The sequence below is a fragment of the Pinus tabuliformis genome, chromosome 6 (assembly GCF_031772625.1).
Source record: "Pinus tabuliformis cultivar Carrire ecotype Pingquan chromosome 6, CPIR1, whole genome shotgun sequence".
Taxonomy (NCBI): Eukaryota; Viridiplantae; Streptophyta; class Pinopsida; order Pinales; family Pinaceae; genus Pinus; species Pinus tabuliformis.
The window spans coordinates 979844476-979855920 of NC_142292.1; the positions used below are offsets into that span (position 1 = coordinate 979844476).

At 32.7% G+C, this 11445-nt stretch overlaps 1 pseudogene; it reads right to left on the minus strand.

Annotated features, from left to right (window-relative positions):
• Positions 1-257: 257 nt before the first annotated feature.
• Positions 258-6773, minus strand: LOC149262274 (guanine nucleotide-binding protein-like NSN1 pseudogene; annotated as a pseudogene).
• Between the last annotated feature and the right edge of the window lie 4672 nt (positions 6774-11445).

An 11445-nucleotide genomic window follows, 5' to 3' on the forward strand; every position in this document is an offset into this window, starting at 1 on the left:
TACTGTACGGGCATGTACCTTTCAACAGTCATGGTCACACTGCACAAACCTCCACTTTATGTTTCTTCATCCTTTCCTCAAATCAATGCTCGAGACTAGAGGTATGTAGACGGGTCAGGAAAATAAAACATAGATGTTGGTAACGTAGCTATTAAAATCAATGGGAAAGATGCACACACCCATACGGCAGGGTAGAAACCTCTCTTAACGACGGCATGTGCGTGGCTTCATCTTTGGTTTATCTGGAACATCGGTTGTCAGACAGTATCATGTACAGAGCTAAGAATCCCCACCAATATAGGTAGTGCCTCCTGGTTAATCACAACAACCCTCGTATGCTCGAAGGTTCCCGAGACTATATTTGTCAAAGCCCAAGCCGCTTCGAACTGGAGCTGAGGCACCTCGTCCCTCCACAGAATATCAACAAGCAAAGGAACTACACAGGGATGGATGACTGCATCGATTGGAGTATTACTTTCAATAGATAACAGATTTCGTAGATAAATAACGACAACCTCCTTTCCCTTAATATCATTAGAAGCAAACGCAAAAGCAGTCGTTGGCAACTTCTACAGTGGTTTATCTAGGGACATGATTTGATCATCTCCAATGGAGGGCTGAGAATTGGGGATAGACGAAACACCTTCTCTACGTTTCTTCAATAGACTTTCTGTTTGTAATGGTTTATATTCCCTGCAGCGATCTGAAAATTGTGCCTCACCTTCCTGCAATGATTGGCCATTATCTGAAAGCCTACCCCACTTCTTGATAGGTCTCATCTCATCATCCTCTTCACCATCCGGATCAAAATATTGAGATTGAGTGATTCTCCTTCTATGTTTATGGTTGTGATCATCATCATCTTTATCTAAATCAACTTTTGTCTATGGAGCAGTAAATTGCATTTTATAGTCAACTACAAAATCATAATCATCATTCCCAACTTCATTTGAAAACAACGTAAACTTTGAAATGGGAACTGATACTGTTCCTGTTTCGTAGAGATATCAAAAAAGTGACATGATTTTGAAAAAGGGCGATGCAGAACACACATATTTCTTTTTAGAGCATAGTCTTTGGCACTTTAAATAACCGATACGATTACCTGTTTCGTAGAGGTAGAAAAAAAGTGACACGATTTTGAAAAGTGATGATCCAGAATACACTTCCTTTTTTTTTAGCATATTTTTTACACTTTAAATTTTCTTAAGTATCAAATATAAAAAGTTGTTTTTAAATGTTAGTGATTTTGATGCTGATTTTGAAACATGTTGATGCAACATACCTTTTTTTAGGACTTATTTTTCACATTTTAAAATTTATTATGTTCGATTTTTTTTTGAAATTATGATTACTTAACGAATTTTCAAGTTGTTTTATTTTTCTTTTTTTAAATGTTGATTATTTAAAAAAATTATTTAAAAAAAAAAAAAAATGTAAAAAAAAAAATAAACAAATTATCTCATAAACCATTAAAGAATTTGGAAAAAAAAAACAAAATTTTAAAGAACCTATAAAATTAAGTAAGTAAAAATAGAAAAATTAAAAAAAATAAAAAATTAAGTTAAAAACATTTAAAAATAATAATAATAATAATATGAAAATTATATATATATATATATAAAGTTAAAAAGAAATAACTATTTTTGATTTAAAAATAATAAAAAAATAAATAAACATTTAGCTTTTTTTAATAAATAAATGTTTTTTATTTAAAACCATATATATATATATATATATATATATATATATATATATATATATATTTTTTTTGCCAATAACAAACATTTAATTTTTGTTTTTTTAAATATGACTTTTTTATTGTTGAATTGAGGCTTCTGTGATCCATATCAGGTTTACAAGAGATTTTTTGACGTAAATAACAAGATATATCATTTGTCGATGTGTTTTGAACCAACTAGTGTGGTTCATCGTCAGAACAAGTTGAAGAATCAGATCCAGCGTTGCATGTTAAATAGTCTAAGCAGAGCCTCCAACGGCTAACTAGACCAATGGCTAAATTTGACTAGGGACCAGGGTCAAAAACCAGTTTTTTAATAATTAAATGGAAGTTAGTTATAATAAAGGACCTAACCCCTCTCTCTCTCTCTCTATATATATATATATAATCATATTAAGTTAATTGAAGGAAAAACATAGAAATTAAAATTAAAAATTAAAAAATAAATTTTAATTATCCAGATTTAAATTAACTGTATAAATGAATATATCTAAAGGATTAAACTACCTTACAAAAATTAAATTTATAAATATATATAATATAAAATAAATTAATTAATTGAGATAGTAGTTAGATATAAGGGCACTAATAGCATAAAAATATTAAAAAAGCCAAGGGCGAAACAGAATAAAATATTTTAACAAATCAGATAAAATAATAGTAAATGCTAAATTAACTTATTATTGTAATAATCTAACAGATCAAATAAATAGAAGAGTCAAGAAATGAGGGGAGGGGGAGGCGTGGAAAGGAAGAAAGTGACTAGGAAGAGAGCGCTGGGACCCAACACCTGCTGATTTTCCAGCCATCCTCTCTATTGAGATTGCTCTGCCTCTTTTCAATGTCAAGAGCTTCCCTAAATTTCCGATGATGGAACTGCGAAACTCTAACAATGACACTAGCCTCCTTAATACAAACATGATGATTGGTTTTTTCCGCATGCTCAACTAAAGTAGAAGACTTTGATCTCCTATGCTTAAGGTCTGCTGCGTGTTCACTAATCCTTTGATTGATGGAGCGACTCGTCTCACCAATAAAGGGGGTCCCACAGTAACAAGGGATAATATATACCCCTTTCAAAGGATAAGATATGAAAGGGGTATATATTATCCCTTGTTCCTGTAGGACCTCCTATATTGGTGAGACGGGCCGCTCCATCAATCAAAGGATTAGTGAACACGTAGTTGACCTTAAGCATAGGAGATTAAAGTCTTCTGCTTTAGCTGAGCATGCGGAAAAAACCAATCATCGTGTTTGTATTGAGGAGGCTAGTGTCATTGCTAGAGTTTCACAGTTCCATCATCGGAAATTTAGGGAAGCTCTTGAGATTGAAAAGAAGCCGAGCAATCTCAATAGAGAAGATGGCTAGAAAATCAATAGGTGTTGGGTTCCAGCACTCTCTTCCTAGTCGCTTTCTTTCTTTCCACCTCTCCCCCTCCCCGTGTTTCTGGACTCTTCTATTTATTTGATCTGTTAGATTATTACAATAATAACTTAATTTAGCATTTACTATTATTTTATCTGATTTGTTAAAATATTTAATTTTGTTCCGCCCTTGGCTTTTTTAATATTTTTATGCTATTAGTGCCCTTTTTTTTTTTCTTTTTTTTTTTCCGAAGGTGGCAAAACCTATCAAACTCAGGTGTCAAACCAACAGTGAGGACAACCATCTCTGGCTGCTATACGCGAATGTCGATTTGACTCATCACCGTTATCAAGGAAAACCACGCCACCTGTAATAACCCGCTGGTGGTCCGTAAGGGAGCAGGCTTTCACTCCTGCCAGATGCCTCTGGGTCTTGGGCAGTTAACCTGTTTCCTTACGTCCGAGGAAGACGAGATCTTAGCCAAGCAGAAGCAGTTTTACGGCATACTCCAGGCCGTGCTATTAGTGCCCTTATATCTAACTACTATCCCAATTAATTAATTTATTTTATATTATATATATTTATAAATTTAATTTTTATAAGGTAGTTTAATCCTTTAAGTATATTCATTTATACAGTTAATTTAAATCTTGTTAATTAGAATTTTATTATTAATTTTTATTTTTTTTAAACTTAATATTATTTTATTCTATAAAATATATATATATATATTATTTTATTATTATTATTTTTTAACTATTAACTTAACAACCAATTTTATAATTCTTTATATATTTACATATATATATAATTAGTTAGTTATATCTCTATAAATAAATAGTTATACGTTTTATTCTAATATTCATATTTTCTATGTATTTATTAAATAGTTAATCCCTTTCAACTAACTATTAAATTAACAACCATTTAAATTAAATTACTTTATACATATAATTTATATATTTATTTAGAGGTTAGGTCCCTTATTATAACTAACTTCCATTTAATTATTAAATAACTGGTTTTTGACCCTAGTCCCTAGTCAAATTTAGTCGTTGGTCTAGTTAGCTGTTGGAGGCTCTGCTTAGACTATTAAACATGCAAAGTTGGATCTGATTTTTCAACTTGTCTAGATGATGAACCACACTAGTTGGTTCGAAACGCGTCGACAAATGATATATCTTGTGATTTACGCCGAAAAATCTCTCGTAAACATGACCTTTTATTAAAAAAAAAAAAAAAAAAATTAATTAATTTATAAGCATTTTTTTAATTTTTTTACACGAGCTTTAAAAAAATTAAACAAATTAAAATTTTAAACTTTAATATATATATATATATATATATATATTAAATTTAAATAAATATTTTTTAATTTAAAAAAAATGATTCATGCCCGACAGCTTTTATTTTCTTAATTAAAAAATATTTGTTTTTAAAATGGTTTTTAAATTGTTTTTTTTATTTAATAAAAAATTAAATGTTTTTTATTTTTTTAATAATATATATGTATATGTGTGTTTTTAATTTAAAATATATATATATATATATTATTTTTTAGTATATTTTTGTTTTTTTGTTTTTTTTGTTTTTTTTTAGTTTTTACTTACTTAATTTTATAGTTTTTTTTGTCCAAATTTTTATATGGCTTTAAAAATATTATATATATATATATATATATATATATATATATATATACTTTTATTTTTAAAATATGTTTTTCTTACTATTTATTTGTTTATTATTATTATTATTACTATTATTATTATTTTTTTTCCTAGTTTTTTAATTCTTATATTCTATAGGTTAATTATGTTTCTTTTAACAATTTATTTATTTATTTATTTTATTTTTTAACTGTTTTTCTTTTGTGGTTTTTCATTGTTTTTTTCTTTTTGAAATTTTAATGTTTTCGGAGTCATGATAGAATCTTTTACGTCATTATTTCGAAATGTTGAAAATTTGCCCCCGAAAAAAAAGTGTTATTCTAGTGTCAACACTTTTCGTTTTAAGGGTATTTTTTGCACAAAATTTACCATTGAAAAAAAAAAGTGTTATTCGAACACTATGTTGCACGAAATTTCTAGGAACCTGACATTCCGGGCCGTACCCATACCTGAAACTCTGAAACTTGGCCGAAACTCGACCATCATGTAATCATCTATGCTAGTTAATATAGACTTGTTTTTCCTTTTAAATTGTCATCTATGGGTCTTATTCCCTTTTTCTTGCAAGATAATGTGTTATTCACTTACATATATATATATATATATATGACGTTTCAGCCAACGTTCCCAGTTTTTGGAGGTGACGTTTCTAAACATATCCGTTTCGGAAACTCTGAAACGTTTCGGCGTTTCGTGCAACTTAGTTCGAACATCAACCCTTTTTGTTTTGAAGGTGTTTTTTGCAAAGTGTTATTCGAACATCAACACTTTTTGTTTTGAGGGTGTTTTTTGGAAAATTTTTGCACAAAAAGTTGGTTTTCACCGCCATTTTTAAAACATGTTGAAAATTTACCCTTTTGTCTTTAGCAATTTTTTGATGTTTGTATGGGGTTTTTTTGTCAGAATTCTTGTTTTGAGTTTCTAGTTCCCATTTCAAAGTTTACATTGTTTGAAACTTTCACAAGCATTCTCCCAGCTTTTTTCCTCTATTTTTTCTCTGACTTGGTTGCATGCAGATTGAAGATACCTTCTACATCATACATCTTATCATTTTGATTGTGATCCTTTTGAGATATACTTGCCACAATTTCACCTGTATCCATTCCCGTTACATTAGGGGCATCATCAACTTCTTCCATAGCATCTTCATCAGACTCTGCAAATTGGGTATCCATACTAAGAGGACAATTAACGTGGATTTCAAAGTGTGAAGTATCAATCATAGAATGTAAGTTGTCTATCGTGACAGAATCCTCCCCATAAATCTCATTCACATCAAACTCTTTCCCCCAAACTGACACAATCGCAGACTCATGTGTTCCCCCTGATTTCATGTCAGTGGCAATGTATAATACGATATCTTTCCTTCATTCCAGTCATGTAGAACAACCCTGGCAGCTGATATGGTTTCTACTACACCACCTTTCTTTAGCTTACCACGAATTGATGTGATCTTTTGCAAGAATTCATTGACTAAATTGAAGCTAGGTAGCTTGTATAAGCACATCAATTTGTCAGTTGGACACAACTTCAAAATCTCCTTAACAGAAGATACAGGATCCTCTAATTTTTCAATCCTTTTGCAGTTGCGAAGAGCAATTCTTGCATTACTGTCACTAGGTTTAGCCATCACAACTCCAAGACAGTGTAATAGTTTGACATGCTTGTCTAAGTGAATTTCCTGCATTTCTCTTGTTAAGCCCAGGGTGGCCCCAACATTGACAACATGTGATCTTTTTATGCTATTTATAATGTTGCTTTTACCTACATTAGGAAGCCCCACAACACCAACAGTGATGGATGTCTTTAGTTTCAGTGCGTGACTTCTAGAATAATTTTTTAGCAACCTTATGAGTGTTTTAGCTCCAAGACAATCACTGGTTTGTAGTCTGGAAGTGTGCTTGGCAATTATTGAAGTTGATTTTCATCCTAAATTTGACCTCTGCTCCTAGGTGTTGTACTTAAAGGCTATAGTTGTTGTTCTTTCAATTATAGCCATAACTGAAATTTTGACATCATTGTTAGTGAAAGACAAAGGCATGGTGGTCCCTTTTCTAACTTTTGGCTTAGAAGAAGATAAAACCTTCACTGTTTTACTCCTATCAAGATCCAAATCTTTGGTTGTTCTTTCCTTCTAGCTTAAACTTTTCCTTAGCTCCAAAGTATAAAATTTATCTTCCTTCTCCACTGAAGAAGGTATTTCTTTATCCTTTGTTACTTCCTTTGCATATGGTTTTGGAGGGTTTTTTTCCTTCTTAGGTTCAGGGGACTCTTTAACCCCTTTTCCAATGGCTTTTGCCACAATAGACTCAGGTGAAATTACATGATTTGTTTTTATACTCTTTTTAGCTTTTTCAATAGTCTCAGGGTTAGCAAGCTCATTTTTATCACCATCTTTATTGATAGCATTCTCATCCACATCAAAATCAACTTCATCTGGATCATTTTCATATTCCTCATTCTCATCCATATCAAGATCAAGTTCATATGGATCCTCATCTTGATCTTGTTTCATTTCTTCATTATCGTTATCATCTACCTTATTATGGATTTCCGTTAGACATGCTTTAACTCTGCATATCATTTTTCTAAATGTTGAAATGTTTCGTGATTTTTATTAAATTGTTCTATGCATCCAGGACATAAACGTAATGGCATATTGTGCGGCGAACAACGTTTAAAAACTCGCATGATTATATCGTGCGCCATGGCTCCGATACCACTGAAGCAACAAAACTTATAGCTTGTTGGCTTGATTGTAAAAATACACGGGGTATTTTGTAATAATAATTTATTATATATAAAATGTATAAGTGATATAGAATGTTACAATGAGGGCCCACATATATACTAGGGAGGTGTCCCTTCACGATAAGGCATGTCTTTTAGACATGCATTTTCACTTAACTAATGACTTATTAACATAATCATTACTTGATTACTTAGTATTTATATTATTTATATTTATTTATTTTTTGTGAAGTATATACATAACATTCTATCAAATCACTCAATGAGTCTTTGGGTGAACTTAGTGTATGAGGTCATGTTGTCATGACCCATAGTCACCAACCCATGGTACCACCACTCATGGGCCTCACCATCCAAGTGTAATGTGGCTAGTTTAATAGCCTCCTCCTTTGTCATCTGATGCAACTGGAAATAGGTATCCAACTTTTAAACCCATGATCAAGCTGAACATTTGGATGACCCATCAAAGTAGGGGATGGTCACCTTCCCCAATGTTTTTTGCAGCTCTTGATTTTGCCTTGAGACCCTTTGAAATGGTTTAGGTCTACTCTTCAACTGAAGGTGGCAAAAATTATTGATGTTCATTGTAGACTAGAATTCTTGTCCCAATGCTCTATATTCCTCCATATCATCTGCATAAGGGATTCTCTGAATAATCTTCTCTGTTTGATCGCCTATTGTCTCATGTAAGAATTGAGGCATATTAGGTCTGGGCGTTTTTCTAAATGATCGTGCATCGCTCTGTGCAACAACAGGTCATTGGCTGCCCTCTGCACTATCTGACACTTCCCCATTCATAGGTTCCTTTCCAGTAGAAGTCCCTTCGTTTGCCATCCCTTTCATTAGGTCTACCATCTCCTTTTTGCCTTTAGCCAAATCATGTATTAGCCTGAGCAAACTATTGAAAGCTTGTCCCTCATTATCACCCATATCTGGCTCTTCTATCTCAGGTGTCTCTTCGATTTCTTTTCATTTTTTTGGTGTTTCTCCTCTCTCACTATCTGGGATATCTTCTTTTGTAAGTGAAGTGGTGGGTTCTTTGTAGGTACACCTCCTTCTATAAGCTATCCCTATAAAAGGACTTTCTTGTGTCATGTAATCATTGTCAAACTACCCTCAGACCTCACAGCTGTCCAAGAACATGCTCTGATACCACTGTAAAATTCCCTTCCAATAATCTTTCAAAGTTTCAATTTTTTTTCTAAGTTTATATTTAAAATTTTCGCTGGTGTCTTTAGTCAAACAATTTGATTGTATATCACTGTAGGTTTCTCCTTCACAATTTTAATTTGAAAAACACATACAGTGAACAACATGCATCCAAACATAAACTTTCTGAGTGCCCAACTAGTGAACTTTGACTTAGAATTATACATAGAGTTGATACATGAATTTATCATGAAAAACAAACTATAACAATTCCATATATTCATTGTCAAATATAATGGAAATTAAATGAGGCAGAGGAACATGGGAATTTCGCTCCAACAAGATGGCCTTCAATTTATCATCTCTCTTCTTCAAGGAATGCAATCATACATATCAACCCCTTAATGGTCACACCAAACTTTATTTTTCCAACATACCATCAGTTAGAGGCTAGGCACTGATAATAAACTCGAACCAACCTCTAAAGCCAATCTTCACTCGCAATGATGCCCATATTCAGGCCCTGAACTTTGACTATATTGATGCACAATACCGCAATCCCAAACTTAACCATGCTTAACAGAAACATAGGTGAAATCGTTCCAAGATTCACTGATGGAACTCGACCTAGCTTTGACCATAGAACCTGGCCCAATTTTTTGTTAATGGCTTGTCTTGCTCCAAAGATGGTGACCACGACTCCGTTATGGTAGAAATACTTGCCTTTCATGCCCCGAATAAGATTGTTATCAATGTGAGCGGTCAACAATTCATTAAACAAGGCTTTCAACCTCCATTAACACCACAATTCGATTTTTGTTGAGAAAAACTCGTTCAATCACAATTGTGGAGTGATTTGTCCCTCTTCTCTCGATGAAACTCGTGCCATCCCATCTCCAGACTCGTCATTCCTTTGTCTAGAGGATTCAACCCACACAAAAGTGAGGAAATATCGTCCTCTCTAGTTGTAGGAATGGCTTTAGTTTTGGCTTGAATTTGCTCCCTAAAAGAAGATGAATGATGAACAATAAGTCATATATTCAACTGATAATACCTCTTCAAATACAAATATTTGATAATCTCATTTCTCCTTGAACTCCAAGGGTGAAATATGTGTGATCTCACTCATAGAACCAGTTAGATTGTCTAATTTCAACACTGAAACCAGCGATAGTGGTTAGGGTTTTCAACCCTAAGCTTCTCCTCAAGAAAACTCTCCAAGAGCTCCTTTCTCAAAAACTCAAAATACACAGATGAGGAGAGTCACCTCATTTTCCTTCTTTTATAAACTTATGGCCACTTTTGCCACCATTTTTCCATTTTAACTCTTATAAAGTTACTCTATAACATTTCACTTTATAAAATTAAAGTGACTTTTCACTTGCTTAGAGAATGTCCCATTTTCAGCCCTTAGACTTTTATAATGTTTCCTTAGGCAAATTAAATTCCCTTTATTAAATATTTTCCAATTTTAGCCTATGGGAACCACATTAGGTTAGTGGACTTCACCATAAGCTTCCTAAGTGGTTAGAGACATTACAACTATTATCTTTCCAGCCTTTGCATATACTTCTACAACATGTCTTTCCAACCTTTGCCTATACTTCTAAAACATGTCTTTCTAGGGAGCCAAATTATATCTCGAACAAATCATCAATATCTGAGTTACCAAATCACAATGGCCTCAAGTCAAGGTGTGGGATTCTTCATGTCAGATTCTAGTACTTGCTCCCTTTGAGGCATCATACCTTTGCATGGTCTATCTCATATTGCAACAGAGATATGCTTCATGCTATTCAACTTTCAATCATCAATCTGAAATGAACCAATCAACAAGCTTCAATATTGTATTCATCAGGGTCTTTACAACTCCCTCTTTCCATCTAAGGTAAGTGAACTTCTTGTCCTTTAATCAACTTTTTTGATGCAAACTTCTAATTGTTCCCTTCTCCTCCATTTTCATGCTTTGCCACGTTCTTTTACTTCTTCCTTTTGCTAGTAAGCTTTAGATAAATCTTGTCTTGACCTGCAACCTTTATTAGAATATCATGAAAGAAAAATAAGGGAAAAGTACAAAGATAATAAACAAGGAGATACAAATTACTTATATTTTGAGAAGGATTAACACCCTCTTAATCTTGGGCTTGTTCACCAACCTTGTTCTCAGATTAAACATCAAGGGTTAGATCTATTTGTAACAATCAACATGATTAGATAGGGTTTTGTTTCTAGGGTTTCTTTTAGTCCAAACTATGCTAAGGTTTATAAACCCTATATGCCAAAGTCTTTAAGACTTGTTACTCAAGAATTGGAAACCCTAGATCATTCATGGTTATCAAGACTTGTTATTCATGCATTGCAAAATGTTGCAAAACCATAATGATATTATTTGTCATGCCTTTATCCATAAGACTTACAATTAAATGCTTGATAACATCAATCTCCTACATGTCATTGTCTCTAATCTGTGTTTATGCAGACCCTATTTTGATCATCACCATGACCTAAAGGACTTAACATTATAAGCAATTTGACATAGGTCATGGAATTATACGTACCTCTTTGATTTTACCTATCCTTCTTTGTAGAGATCTGGTCTTGTTCCTCGAGTTTACGTTTACTAATCTCCATTCAAAAGAGATAGCTACTCATGTTAAGAGATAAGCCTCATCAATCTTCAAATATAGTACTTTACAAAGTCTCGATCTTTAGATTCTTTCTCAAGGTAACCTTTGTACATATCACAAACTTTTGTTCTTGTGTATATAGAA